Source organism: Elephas maximus, chromosome 12 (genome assembly GCF_024166365.1).
Source record: "Elephas maximus indicus isolate mEleMax1 chromosome 12, mEleMax1 primary haplotype, whole genome shotgun sequence".
Lineage (NCBI taxonomy): Eukaryota > Metazoa > Chordata > Mammalia > Proboscidea > Elephantidae > Elephas > Elephas maximus.
In genome coordinates, this window is record NC_064830.1 from 31733996 (window position 1) to 31749578 (window position 15583).

General features: G+C 42.0%; 1 pseudogene; it reads right to left on the reverse strand.

The window, feature by feature from the left end:
* Positions 1–5826: 5826 nt before the first annotated feature.
* On the reverse strand, positions 5827–6318 carry LOC126087003 (histone H3.3A-like; annotated as a pseudogene).
* Positions 6319–15583: the final 9265 nt, after the last annotated feature.

Here is a 15583-nt window from a genome sequence, read left to right on the forward strand (position 1 = left end):
AAGTCGCCTCTCCTGTGTGGACCTCAGCCGAGTGGGTTTTGTTAGATGACCTGAGATCTTTCCAGCAATAACCTCCATGTACAGACATTACAGCTTTCTCTAGTGCCCCCAGATTCTTTATGACTTTGCCTTTCCGAGCAGAGGATGGGAATGGGAAAGTCTTTTGGCATTTAATTTGGAACTCTGATTGTGTGATGTGGATTCACCAGAAGTCAAATATGATGGAAAGCAAACAAGCAAACAAATGAATGAACAAATAAGAAAGAAAATTAACAAGCTCACTAGCTTAAATTTTCTGTAAACAAACACCACTCCTGTGCTTTGGGGAGGGGGTGTACAGGAATGGGAGTGGGGAGGAAGTGACCCCTGCTTGGCTGCATTATGCAGGGACCACTTTGGGCAGCCCTCCAGTGAGTGGCCAGCTTCTAGGATGCAACAGAGGGTCATCAGGCCTTCATCATCAGAGGAAGAATTCCTCAGTCTGGCTGAAGAGAAGACAGTGCATGAAAAATGGTGGCAAGGGGTCAGGAGGCGAAGGCAAGTGAGAAAACACTTTCATCTATTATCCTGGGGTCAATGGGCTCCCATCAGGGAACCCTGAGGCCTCGATGAATGGCCCATTGCAGGAGGTGCAGCATTGTGTGGCTGCCGCCCCGTGGGCCTGATGGGGCAGCTCACAGAGCGGCGCCCCACATCACAATCCCCCATCTCAAGACAATAGCCCCTAAGAAAGTGGGTGGGTGGCTTGCCTCACGAGAACCTGCTTCTTCTTATCAAAGGGCTTTCACGGGAACGCCCCAGCCGGCTCGGGAATGATGGGGAGCTGTTTGTCCAATAATGCAAAGGCATTTCAGACTCGTTCCAAATTCTCCGTCATGGCGATTAGGTTGGTCCGTGTTGAATTTCGTCCAGAACCAGTGTGGGTTTCTCAGCTGTTGCCGCTCCCTAGAAGCCACACATATTCTTTGAATTGAGTAATTTTTGTTTGAAGAAAAACACATTCCTATTTAAAATAAAGTCCAAATTCTGTGCTGACAAGGGGGCATGCATTCCCTCAAAAGAAGATGCCCAGAGGGCCACGTATGTCCACTCACTAACAGTAGGCATCTGGCACAGGGAGCCAGCTCTGGGTTTGGCCAAAACAATGGTCTTACCTTTTTGCTGGTGCGTTCTGCTTATTAACCCCATGCCTATGTGCTTTAACGGACCTGGTGAATTAATTGTCTGATGTGATGACTTCCTTTAGTTATGGTTGGTTTGCTTTCTGTGTTGATACAAGTAAGTCAACTGAATGAAGGGAGCCTGGTATCCCCAATGATGCTCCTGCCACCACAGGCTTTGGATCAGGGCTGGGAAAGAAGTGAGGAGTGACCAGAGATGTGATTCTGTGTTACTATTGTCATGTCTGGTATGCAGCCTAGGATTTCAGATTCCAAATTGAGCAGGCACGGCACTACACAAACCTCTGGCTTTCAAATCTAGACTGGATCCTTCCATGGAAACCTCTTTGGCTGCAATGGCTTTCTTGGTGGGCAAAAGTGATTTCACATAAGTGAGGGATTTGTGTGCAAAGGTAACGCTGGACCTGAGAGCTGAGGACATTGCAAAGGGCTCTCCTCACATCTAACTGACAATTTACTTAGTAAGTGTCAAGCCCTGTGCAAGGGGCTAGAGATATAAAAAGAAATAGATGTGGTCCCACCTAAATTAATAAATAGACAAATGCAAAACTCTGTGATTTGCATTATGAAAGAGGTACATATAAGGTACACTCTGTACTTGAAACACCTTGAGAGAAGAATTGAATTCATTTCCAGAGCACAGCAAGTCATCCACCATACTATGGAGTCTGTAAAATTCCACTGGGAGAATTAAATGAAAAAGTTCCAAGGTCACATGCAATATAGGTGCTGTGCCAGGGCTAACCATGGAGAGAAGTGGCATTAAGCCTCACAGATAAAGGAGAGGTGTAAAAGAGTGTGGAACATTCTGCCCTGTGGATGGTGTATGACAGGAATAGAAGAGGCATGTATGAGGGCTGGAAGGTGGAACCACACAAGTAGACAGGGACACTTGTTGGAGGGCCTTGTGCACATATGAAGGAGCTTGGATTTTATCTTTTTCCTACTGTCCTAGTTATCTAGTGCTACCTTAACAGAAATACCACAAGTGGATGGCTTTAACAAATGGAAATTTATTTTCTCACAGTTTAGGAGGCTAGAAGTCTGAATTCAGGGTTCTAGCTCTAGGGGAAGGGTTGGCTCTGGTGGAAGGTTCTTGTCCCTTCAGCTTCTGCTTCGTTGTTCTTTGGAGATCTCTATGTGTCATGGCATCTATCTTACTCCATCTCGCTTCTGCTTGCTTGTGTAATCTTTTTCATATCTCAAATGAGATTGACTCAAGATACACCGTGCACGAATTCTGTCTCATTAACATAACAGACAGACCATTTCCAAATGGGATTATAACCATAGGCATGGAGGTTTGGACTTACAACACATATTATTGGGGGACACAATTCAATCCATAACATTCCATCCTTTGGCCCCACAAAATTCATGTCCTTGCCACATGCAAAACACTTTCACCCCATCAAATCATCCCAAAAGCCTTAAATCAATTCCAAGTCTAAAATTTCATCTTCTAAATCAAATATGGGTGAGACTTTAGGTGTAGTCTATCTTGGAGCAAAATTCCTCTTCATCTGTGAACCTGTGAAATCTAGAATACAAGTTATCTGTTTCCAAAGTACAGTGGTGGAATAGGCACAAGGCAGACATTTCCATTATAAATAGAAGAAATTGAAGGGAAAGAATGGTCACCAAGCAAGTCCAAGACCCAGCAGAACAAATTACATTAGCTCTCAATGCTTGAAAATAATCTTCTCTGAGCCCATCTGGGCAATGGCCCCACCCCCCAGACTCTGGTTGGCCATGCCTTCTGGATTCTGAAAGGAGGCCCCTTGGCCCTGGGCTTCAGCTCCACCTTCCAGGCCCTGTGGGATGGCAACTCTGCTCCCTTGGATTTGGGTGGCCCCATTCTCCTAGTCCATCTGAGTGGCCACCCCACCCCCTCAGCCCCAGCAGGCCCTGTTCTTCTGCCCCTTGGGCATGGCAGCCCCATCCTCAGCTTTGTCTGAAGAACCCATCCCCCTGGCGGCTCCATACACCGAAAATGAGTTGGCATAGATATGACTCTTTGAAACCTAGGAGGCTGTGGCCCCACCCTTTAAGATCCAGGAGACTACAGCCCCACCCTTTGAAACTGAGAAGGCCTTGTTTCCCATGTTCTTTCCAATAGTTCTGCTGATCTCTGAGCTGCTCTAGGGATGATACTTTTCTTTTCTTGGAGGGCAACAGATACAACTTCTTTGACCTGTTTACTGCCTGTAGAATTCTAAGAGGAGAGAGCATTCTTTCCTTTCATTCTTCCTCTGTCCTCTTCGGTCTAAGCTGATGGGTTTTCTGTTGTGGTAGTTGGACAGATCCATCAGTCACAGGCCTAATCTCTTTAACAAAAGATTGTGTAGCCACTTCCTTGGTGAGAATCTAGGATGCATGTCCTTAGTTTGTGCAAAAGAATTTTCTAATTCTTTAAGTTCTGTTTTCATTTTGCACAGTTCATTTTTAAACTCATTTATTTCCTCTTGCATTTTACCACAAGTGGCAGGGAGAAACCATGCAGTCCCTTTAAGATCTTGCTTAGAAATCTCATCAGCCAGATATCCAAGTTCATCATTTATAAGCTCTACCTTCCACCAAATATTTGAACATAATTCAGATGAGCTCTTTGTCACTGCATAAAAAGAATTGGCCTGCCTCCGTTTTTCAATCACATGTTCATTATTTTCTTTTTAAAGCCTCACCAGAAGCAAATTCAATGTCTACATTTCTAGCAACATTTTGTTGCTGGCACCGTATGTTTTCTCTAAGGTAACAGAGACTTTATTGTTCTCCTCACTTCCTTCTGAGCCCTCACCAGAATTGCCTTTGATGTTGATAATTTTACCAACAGTCTCTTCAAGGGCAAACCTGTCTGCCATGGGTGACTCTGCTGGTATTTGAATACCGGTGGCGTAGCTTCTAGCATAACAACAACATGCAAGCCCCACAGTGCGACAAACTGACAGATGCATGGGAGCAAGGCAATCCAGGCTTTTACTATTAGGCAACTTAAACAATCTGTTGCTGTTGTTAGGTGCCATCAAGTCAGCTACTACTCACAGCAACCCTGTGTACAACAGAATGAAATATTGCCTGGTCCTGCACCATGCTCATAACCATTATGCTTGAGCCCATTGTTGCCGTCACTGTGTCAATCTGACTTGCTGAGGGTCTTCCTCTTTTTCTTTGACCCTCTACTTTACCAAGCATGATGTTCTTCTTCAGGGACTGATCCCTCCTGATAATATGTCCAAAGTATGAGAGACACGTCTCGCTATCCTGGCTTCTAAAGAGCATTCTGGTTGTACTTCTTCCAAGACAGATTTGTTCATTGTTTTGGCAATCCATGGCATATTCAATATTCTTCACCAACACCATAATTCAAAGGCATCAATTCCTCTTCTATCTTCCTTATTCATTGTCCAGGTTTTGCATGCATATGAGGTGATTGAAAATACCACGACTTGGGTCAGGCGCACCTTAGTCTTCAAGGTGACATCTTTGCTTTTCAACATTTTAAAGAGGTCTTTTGCAGCAGATTTGCCCAATGCAGTGCCTCTTTTGATTTCTTCACTCCTGCTTCCATGGGTGCTGACTGTGGATCCAAGTAAAATGAAACCCTTGACAACTTCAATCTTTTCTGTTTATCATGATGTTGCTTATTGGTCCAGCTGTGAGGATTTTTGTTTTCTTTATGTTGAGGTATAATCCATACTGAAGGCTGTGGTCTTTGATCTTCATCAGTAAGCACTTGAAGTCCTCTTCACTTTCAGCAAGGAAGGTTCTGTTCTCTGCATAATACAGGTTGTTAATTAGTCTTCCTCCAATCCTGATACCCTATTCTTCTTCATGTAGTCCAGCTTCTCAAATTATTTGTTCAGCACAGAAATTGAATAAGTATGGTAAAAGGATACAACCTGACTCATACTCTTCCTGATTTTAAAGCATGCAGTATCCCCTCGTTCTGTTCAAACGACTGCCTCTTGATCCATGTACAGGTTCCTCATAAGCACAATTAAGTGTTCTGGAATTCCCATTCTTTGCAATGTTATCCATAATTTGTTATGATCTACACAGTTGAATGCCTTTGCATAGTCAATAAAACACAGGTAAACATCTTTCTGGTATTCTCTGCTTTCAGCCAGGATCCACCTGACATCATCAATGATATTCCTGGTTCCACCTCCTCTTCTGAATCCGGCTTGAATTCCTTTTTTTTTTTTTTTTCTTTTTTATAGTTTAATGTATTTTAATAGCAAACTTATGGGAACAGCACAGACAGGCAACATTAAAAACATGTACTTGCATGTAGGACAACTCAGAAAATTAGAGTGAATGGATGGGATATACTGTATGATAAAAACACTACAAACACCATTTAGTTGCCATCAATAAGAAATTTACTTGTTTTAAAAGAATCCAAATCCTGGCATTGTCCAGAAAAGCTTAACAGGCTTATTTATAATTGTTATAAAATTGAACTGCTTAAACTTGTTCACTGAAACATTTTGACTTAACATTAATGCTTTGTGTCCCCGCATTTATATTAAAAATCTACACACAAATGAAAATGGAAAAATTGCCAATACCTGATTTCTGTCCCCTATTTTTCCATTTACAATCATATACTTAGGTACCTTTTGACTCCATGGAAAAAAACTATCTAACGTTCAGAACTACCAATAACAAGAAGAGAATTTTTTTTTTTTTTAAAGAATAAAATGTTTCCCATTGTAGTGGATTCTTAAGCACATTCTCCAAGTATATGGCATGGTAGCTGGATGTCTTTTGGCATAATTGTCACATGTTTGGCATGGATAGCACACAGGTTGATGTCTTCAAAAAGGTCAACCAGGCACCCCTCACTTGCCTCTTGCAAAGCACCAATAGCTGTGCTCTGGAAACACAGATCTGTTTTGAAGTCCTGAGCAATATCTTGCAGCAGGTCTTGGAAGGGAAGTTTGTGAATCGGAAGTTCAGTGGATTTCCGATAACGGCTGATTTCCAGGAGTGCCACGGTACCAGGCCTATAATGATGAGGTCTCTTCACCCCTCAGGTAGAGGGTGCACTCTTGCAAGTGGCTTTTGCGGCCACTTGCTTACTGGGTGCTTTACCACTGGCTGATTTGTGGTCAGTCTGCTTTGTACGAGCCATGGTATAGAGACCTCCTCACTTATCCCCCTTCACCTCTGGCTGGAGCTTGGAGAGCTAGAGGTGGCACTGGAGTTAGAGAGTGACGGCGGAGCAGCAGCGGCTGCAACACACCCCGGCTTGAATTTCTGGCAATTCCCTGTCAATATACTGCTGCAGCCACTTTTGAATGATCTCCAGGAAAATTTTACTTCGTGTTATATTATTGATATTGTTCAATAATTTCCACCTTTGGTTGGATTACCTTTCTTGGGAATAGGCATAAATATGGATCTCTTCCAGTTGGTTGGCCAGGTAGCTGTCTTCAATTTGTCATTCCTGGCATAGTAGACCATGTGATTGTCCAATTCAGAATGGCCAATACCAATCCATTTTAGCTCACTAATGCCTAGGATATCAATGTTTATGCATTCTACTTCATTTTTGACGATTTCCAATTTTCCCAGATTCATACTTTGTACATTCCACATTTCGATTATTAATGGACGTTTGCAGCAGTTTCTTCTCATTTTGAGTCATGCCACATCAGGAAATGGAGGCCCCAAAAGCTTGACTCCCTCCACATCATTAATATTGACTCCACTTTGAGGATGCAGCTTTTTCCCAGTCGTCTTTTGAGTGCCTTCCAACCTGAGGGGCTCATCTTCCGGCACTACATCCGACAATGTTCCACTGCTATTCATACGGTTTTCACTGGCTAACTCTTTTCTGAAGTAGGTCACCAGACCCTTCTTCCTAACCTGTCTTAATCTGGAAGCTCAGCTGAAACGTGTTTGCCATGGATGACACTGCTCATGTTTGAATACCAATGGCATAGCTTCCAGCATCACAGCAGCATGCAAGCCCCCAGAGTATGACAAATGCATGGGGGCAAGGCAGTCTAGGCTTTTACTATTAGGCAATTTAAAGCTCCTCCAGCTGTTACCCATTACCCAATTCTAAAAACACTTACCTCCTCATTGTAGATATTTGCTAGAGCATCACTCCCATTTCTCAGTACCAAATTCTGCCTTAGGCATCTAGTGCTGCTATAACAGAAATAGCACAAGTGGATGGCTTTAATAAGCAGAAATTTATTTTCTTACAGTTTAGGAGGCTAAAAGTCTTGAATTCAAGGTGCCAGCTCTAGGGGAATGCTTTCTCTCTCTGTCAGCTCTGGAGGAAAGTCCTTATCTCTTCCGAACTTCTGCTCCTGGACAATCTTCACGTGCTTGGCATCTGTCTTGGCCGTATTTCCTTGCTAGCTTACATTTAATCTCCTTTATATAGGGTCGCTATGAGTCAGAATCGACTTGACGGCACTGGGTTTGGTTTTTGGTTTTATATCTCAAAAGAGGTTGCCTCAAGATACCCTCTATACTCATCCTGCCTTATTAACGTAACAAAGACAACTCATTCCCTAATGGGGCTATAACCACAAGCATAGAGGATTTACAACATATATTTTTGGGGGGCATAGTTCAATCTATAACACCTACTCTCTTCATGTCTTCTGTATTGAATCTTGATCTCTGTCACATGGATGTTACACAGCATAGCAATAGGTTGATGGATTTTGAAGTGAAAAACAAAAAGATAAAGCCACCTACTATTCAATGATGCAATATTTTACAGAACAGCATACCAAAAACAGGTGCCAGCTTCCAGTGGTGTGATGTGTACAGGCGCCATCCAAAAAATGATTTAAAATTGTTCCTCTGAAAGGGGCCTGTTTATGTTTTCCATAAAGGACAGAGCTAAAAAGGAAACAGATTTTTCTACTGAGAATATGCCAGCAAAGGATTTTACAGAAATTCAGGACATTTTTATTCCACAATAGAGATGCATCTTCCCTGGATCTTTTAACTGTAGCTCAAGTTACAAGAATCTGAAAACCAGGAACTCAGAAGTTCTTTGAGCATTGGAGGATTGGGAAGTTCTTCATCAATAAGTAAATCAATGAATCCATCCATCCAAACATCTATCCCAAAGTAATATTAGACATGTGTTTTGGTTAGGCAGTGCCCAAGCTCCCTAGGAAATACAGAGAATTAAGCCTTTGAGAAGCCCACAGAAGAACCCAAGGGGATAAGCCATCCACTCAATACCTTGTAGGACAAAAAGAAAAAGTCGACCCACTGAAAGATTTATCTCTAATCTGTGAACTTGTAGTTCCTGAGATCTGAATAATTTTTAAAAAGAGGTTTTGGGAAGATTCTTAGGTGGATTTTTCCTCCTGGTACAGAAAGCTGTTTTTTATTTTGCCCTGTCCTTTGTAGAAAAAGCAAAGAGGCCAGAATCCTGAATACATTTGTGTGCCTTGCACATTTGGAGCCTTCTGCCTGGAATGCCTTTCTTTAGTTTGACAAATGCCTTCTTGCCCTTCAAGTTGGGTCAGATGGCTCTCCTCTGTGATTTCTTACCTGACCCTGAGGTAGAGCCAATTGCTCTGTCTTCTGTGTTCTCATTCTGTGATTCTTACTACTATAATGTAATGATTTTATTATCGTCTCTCTTCCTGTTGACCTTATTTGATTCAGCGATACCTGAATGAACAGTGGACACCAGTCAGTGCTATGGTACTTAGTAGTGTGTCTAGGACAGCCTTCCAGAAGAGATGAGATCTAAGCTTTGTTGTGACATATAAATAAGACAGAGAAAGACAGAGGGGAAGGGAGTGTTCCAGCCAAGGAAAACATCATGAACTAGGCATGGAATAGGCATTGGTGGTTCAGTGGTAGAATTCTCTTCTTCCATGCAGGAGGCCCAGGTTTAACTACCAGCCAACGCACCTCATGTGCAGCCACCACCCATTGGTTAGTGGCAGGTTGTGTGTTGCTATGATGCTGAACAGGTTTCAGCAGAGCTTCCAGACTAAGACAGACTAAGAAGAAAGGCTTTGTGATCTACTTCTAAAAATCAGTCACTGAAAACCCTATGGATCACAATGGTTTGATCTATAACCGATCATGGGGATGGCGCAGGACTAGGCAGCATTTGGTTCTGTTGTGCATGAGGTTGCCATGAGTTGGGGGCTGGCTTGATGACAGCTGACAATAAGGCACAGAATCAGAAAGTGTAGGGCCTGTGTGGATAAAGGTAGAGAGACATGGAGGTGGGAGATGAAGCTGAGAAGTTATATTAGAACATTACTGGGACGGGTCTTAAAGTAAAGTCAAGAAAGTTTGGAATTCTTCCTACAAACATTAGGGAGCTGTTGACGGTTTTTGAGCAAGACAACTTGGTTTAATTCAAGTTCTTAAAATTGAGATGCCAGGGCCTGAGAGGTCCAGCTGGTGACTGGACCTTGTGGTCTGATGGCAGAGATGTCAGAACAACCAGTGTTCCTCCAAGTTGTTTACTCCTTAAGAAGCTGGCTCCTTGTGTCCTCAAATGCCCTTTCCAAAGGCTTTCATCACCAACAAAAAAATTGGCTGAAATGTCACCAGACCTTGCTGCAGCCTGCTTTGAAAATTCTGCTTCATCCTCTGTCCTAGGCCTCCTCATCCTCTCAGGTCCTCACAGCAGTTAGAGGTCTTGCTAGGCCCACTTGGACTCACTAGCATGTGCTCACTGGGCAGTGAGGTGCAGCGGGAAGAGCACTCCACTGGGGATCAAGACGCCTGATGTTCCAGGTATCTCTTGCCCATAATAAAACACCCCAACCTTAGTAGCTCAAAACAGTAACTACCATTTTATTATTATCTCTCTCATTACTGGCAGTTGACTGAACTCAGTTAGGCAATTTTTGCTTGTGATCTCTCATTCTGTTATAGTGAGCTGGTGATAGGGCTGGAATCATTTGAAGGTTCTTTCTCTCACATGTTTGGTACCTGAGCTGGGAAGACTTAAACATCTGGTGGCTGAAACAGCTGGAGCTGCATTTTCTCATGCGCTTCTCAGTATCTTCTCACAGCAAAGTCTGTAATTACTAGTTTGTCCTTCCGTGAACCTCAGAGCATGATTTACCTTGAAGCTGGTGAAGGGAATCTTCAAGGCCCCTCATTTGCATGAACCATTTCCAAGGCATTCCTTACTGCATAAAGTGCCAATCCAAACCAGTTGCCATAGAATACTTTCTGACTCATGGCGACCCCAAGTGTGTCAGAGTAGTACTGTACTCCATAGGGCTTTCAATGGCTGATGTTTTGGAAGCAGATTGCTAGGTCTTTCTTTCAAGGTGCCTCATTAGAGATTTCTTTTTTTTTTTTTCCCCTCACAATCTTTCTTGCATAGGCAGCTGGATTATTGCCCCAGAAATTCAGCTGTCAGGATGGCACTCCAAAATTTGCTCAAAGAACCGTAAAATTGCCTACCTGGGCCGCCAAGTCAAATGCCTTCAGGGCTAGGCAGATAATATGTGGGTATAAAGTGGCCTAGAGTAGGAAAAAGTATGCATTGAGGTCTTTAGTGAATTAAAGAATGCCCTAAAAGTATTTGCATTCATTTTTTTTTTTTTTAGCAGTTGGATACTAGACAAGCAATTGCTGTGGATCAGACTCAGCCTGCAGGAGGTCATGATTCTGTGACCTTGAGCTAGAGGTAAGAAGCTGAGAAGAGTATTCCCAGGTAGAAGGAACACAAAACCCAAAAAACCAAACCCATTGCTGTTGAGTCAATTCCCACTCATAGTGATCCTACAGGACAGAGTATAACCACCCCATAGTGTTTCCAAGCAGTGGCTGGTGGATTCGAGCTGCAGAGCTTTTGGTTAGCAGCTGAGTTCTTAACCACTGTGCCACCATGTAAATACCCTGAGCCAGGAAAGAGCATGGCACATTCTAGTGTGGGTGGAGCTTAGTGAATAAGGAGTGAGTGTTAGGAGACGAAGTTGGAGAGATAGGAAGGGGGCTAGATCATGTGAAACTTTGCGGGCCAAAGCAAGGAGTCTGCATTGAATTTTAAAAGCAATGTAAAGTTATTGGAGGGTTTTAAAGTACAACACTGATATTTAAAAAGAACCTGAGGAGACCAATTGGAAGGCTATTGCAATTATCCAGATAAGAGATGATGGTGGCTTGGATTAAGATGGCAGACAAATGGACTGACTCAGGACATCTTTTGAGGATGGAATTGACAAGACTTACTGAAGGATTGGATATGGAAGTGAGGGGCAGTGAATAATCGAGGTGAACAGTTTTTGGCTGAGCAATTGGAGGGACAGTGGTGGTTTTATTAAAATAGGAGAGACTGAAGGAAGAATAGGCTTGAGTGCAAAAAGAATTTTGGTTTGGGGCATGCGCGAGTTGAGATGGCTATTAACTATCAATAGGGGATATATAAGACTATTTAATATATAAACTAGAAGGTTAGGAGAAGCCTGAATTGGAGAAAGAAATTTGGGTCCTGTGGCATAATTGGCAATCTGCCTTTCAATATCCATTTGCCCCATTTTCTTAGTAATAAGAACACTCAGATAATAGATTACATTTCTCAGCCTCACTTGTGGCTATGGGACTTAGTTACAGTTAATAAAGCATAATGACAGGGAAATCTCCTTAAACAGATGGGGTTTACTTTCTTTCCCCTTCCTTCATCTGTTTGAAATGTGGCTTTGATGGCTGATGCCTTAGTAGTCATCTTGGGTAAGGAGGATAAGGGTCATATCTTAGAGATGGTGAAGTAAAAAGATGGAGAAAGCCTGCTTCTTTGATAACTGTGTTGCCTCGATACCAGCCATGGATGTCTATATCTCAAATTCTTTTATATAGAAGAAAAAGAAACTTTTTATCTCTTCTGGAGCCCTGGTGATGCAGTGGTTAATCTCTGGGCTGCTAACTGAAAGGTCGGCAGTTCGAACCCACCAGCAGCTCTGTGGGAGAAAGATATGGGGGTCTGTTTCCATAAAGATTACAACCTTGAAAACTTTATTTTTTCTATTTTATTTCTAAATTAACCTACAGTAAAATTGACCTTATTGGGAGTGTAAAGTTCTAAGAATTTGAACACACGTGTAGACTTGTGTAACCATAATTAGGATACAGAACTGCTCCTTTACCCCAAAAACCTCCCCTGTGCTATCTCATTGTAGCCACACCCCCACTGCACAATTAACTTGTCTAGAAACCATGATCTGTTTTCCATCACTCTAGTTTTGCCTTTTGGAGAATGTCATATGAATAGAATCATACAGTACATAACCTTTTGGGACTGACTACTTTCACTTAGCAAAATGCATTTAACATTCATCCATGTTTCTATGGCAGTCAATAGTTTGTCCCTTTTTATTACTGAGTAGTATTCCACTGTATGGATGTACAACAGCTTGGTTTTCCACTCAAATGCTGAAGGACATTTGAGTTGTTTCCAGGTTTTCATGACTATGAATAGAGGTACTGGAAACATCTGTATGAAGATTTTTTTTTACAAGGCTTAGTCTTTAATTTCTGTGGGGTAAATTATCTTGGAGTGGGATTGCTGGCTCATGTGGTAAGTGTATATTTTAAATTTACAGGAAGCTTTCAGGCTGTTTTCTGGAGCATCTGTACCATTTTATATTCCCGCTAGCAATGCATGAGGGATTCATTTGCTCTGCACCCTTGTCAGCACTTGGTATTATCAGGATATTTTGTTCTAGCTATTTTAATAGGTGTGTAGTGAAACTGCATTACAGTTTTATTTGCATTTCTTTCATAGCTAACAGGTCGAATATCTTTCCGTGTGTTTATTTTCCATCCATTTATCTTCTTTAGTGAAATATCTATTCATGTCTTTTGCCCATTTTTAAATTGGGTTGTTTGTTTTTTTACTGTTGAGTTTTGAGAGTTCTTTATATATTTTGGATTCAAGTTCTTTGCCGGATATATGATTTGCAGATATTTTCTTCCAGTCTATAAATTGCCTTTTTGTTCCCTTGATAGTGCCTTTTGCAGAGCCAAAGTTTTTAACTGAAGTCCAATTTTTATTTTATGAATCATACTTTTAGTTTTTATTTCTACCTTTTTATTTTTCAGGTCTCTGTGACTCAGGAGACAAACCAAATTTCGATTTGACATGTCACCAGCATATAAACAATATTTAAAGGCATGGAATTGAATGAGATCCCCTAGGGAAATGATGTACCTTGCAGTACTAGGCCGCAGTTGGGGTTTTTCCCATCTCCCAAACTGGAACTTTCCTCCCATATCTTAACACGAATTTTGAAGAAGGATGTAGAGGGGACATTGGTTACCCTGTCAGAGAACGTTAGCATCAGTACCCAAAGAGATGCTAACACTTTGGGCCAGGAGAACCATTCCTGGCTTGTTCTTTGTCTTCATTTAATCATTCCACAACTGTTATTGAGTACCCACTGTTGTTGTTTTTAGGTACTGTCGAGTCGGTTCTGACTAATAGCGACCCCATGCACAACAGAACAAAACACTGCCCAGTCCTGGGTCATCCTTACAATCGTTGTTATGCTTGATCTCATTGTTGCAGCCACTGTGTCAATCCGCATCGTTGAGGGTTTTTCTCTTGTCCGCTGACCCTGTACTCTGCCAAACATGATGTCCTTCTCCAGGGACTCATACTTCCTGACAACATGTCCAAAGTATGTAAGACACAGTCTTGCCATCCTTGCTTCTAAGGAGCATTCTGGTTGCTCTTCTTCTAAAACAGATTTGTTCGTTCTTTTGGCAGCCCATGGTATGTTCAACATTCTTCACCAACACCACAATTCAAAGGCATCAGCTCTTCTTCAGTCTTCCTTATTCATTGTCCAGCTTTCCCATGCATATGATGTGATTGAAAATACCATGGCTTGGGTCAGGCGCACCTTAGTCTTCAGGGTGACATCTTTGCTCTTCAACACTTTGAAGAGGTCCTTTGCAGCAGATTTGCCCAATGCAATGCATCTTTTGATTTCATGACTGCTGCTTCCGTGGCTGTTGATTGTGGATCCAAGTAAAATGAAATCCTTGACAACTTCAATCGTTTCTCCGTCTGTCATGATGTTGCTCATTGGTCCAGTTGTGAGGATTTTTGTTTTCTTTATGTTGAGGTGCAATCCATACTGAAGGCTGTGGTCTTTGATCTTCATTAGTAAGTGCTTCAAGTCCTCTTTACTTTCAGCAAGCAAGGTTGTGTCATCTGCATAACGCAGGTTGTTAATGAGTCTTCCTCCAATCTTGATGCCCCGCTCTTCTTCCTATAGTCCAGCTTCTTGTATTATTTGTTCAGCATACAGATTAAATAGGTATGGTGAAAGAATACAACCCTGATGCACACCTTTCCTGACTTTAAAACAATCAATATCCCCTTGTTCTGTCCGAACAACTGCCTCTTGATTTATGTAAAGGTTCCTCATGAGCACAATTAAGTGTTCTGGGATTCCCATTCTTTGCAGTGTTATCCATAGTTTGTTATGATCCACACAGTCGAATGCCTTTGTATGGTCAATAAAACACAGGTAAACATCCTTCTGGTATTCTCTGCTTTCAGCCAGGATCCATCTGACATCAGCAATGATATCCCTGGTTCCACATCCTCTTCTGAAACCATCCTGAATTTCTGGCAGTTCCCTGTTGATATACTGCTGTAGCCATTTTTGAGTGATCTTCAGCAAAATTTTGCTTGCGTGTGATATTAATGATATTGTTCTATAATTTCCACATTCGGCTGGATCACCTTTCTTGGGAATAGGCATAAATATGGATCTCTTTCAATCAGTTGGCCAGGAAGCTGTCTTCCGTATTTCTTGGCATATACGAGTGAGCACCTCCAGCACTGCATGTGTTTGTTGAAACATCTCAACTGATATTCCATCAAATCCTGGAGCCTTGTTTTTCCCCAATGCCTTCAGAGCAGCTTGGACTTCTTTCCTCAGTACCATTGGTTCCTGATCATATGCCACCTCTTGAAATGGTTGAATATCGACTAATTCTTTTTGGTATAATGGCTGTGTATTCCTTCCATCTTCTTTTGATGCTTCCTGCATCATTTAATATTTTCCCCATGGAATCCTTCACTATTGCAACTCAAAGCTTGATTTTTTTCTTCAGTTCTTTCAGCTTGAGAAACACCGAGGGTGTTCTTCCCTTTTGGTTTTCCTTCTCCAGCTCTTTGCACATGTCATTATAATACTTTATTTTGTCTTCTCGAGAGGCCCTTTGAAATCTTCAGTTCTTTTACTTCATCAATTCTTCCTTTTACTTTAGCTGCTCGATCCTCAAGAGCAAATTTCAGAGTCTCCTCTGACATCTACCTTGGTCTTTTCTTTCTTTCCTCTCTTTTCAGTGACCTCTTGCTTTCTTCATGGATGATGTCCTTGATGTCATTCCACAACTCATCTGGTCTCCGGTCACTAGTG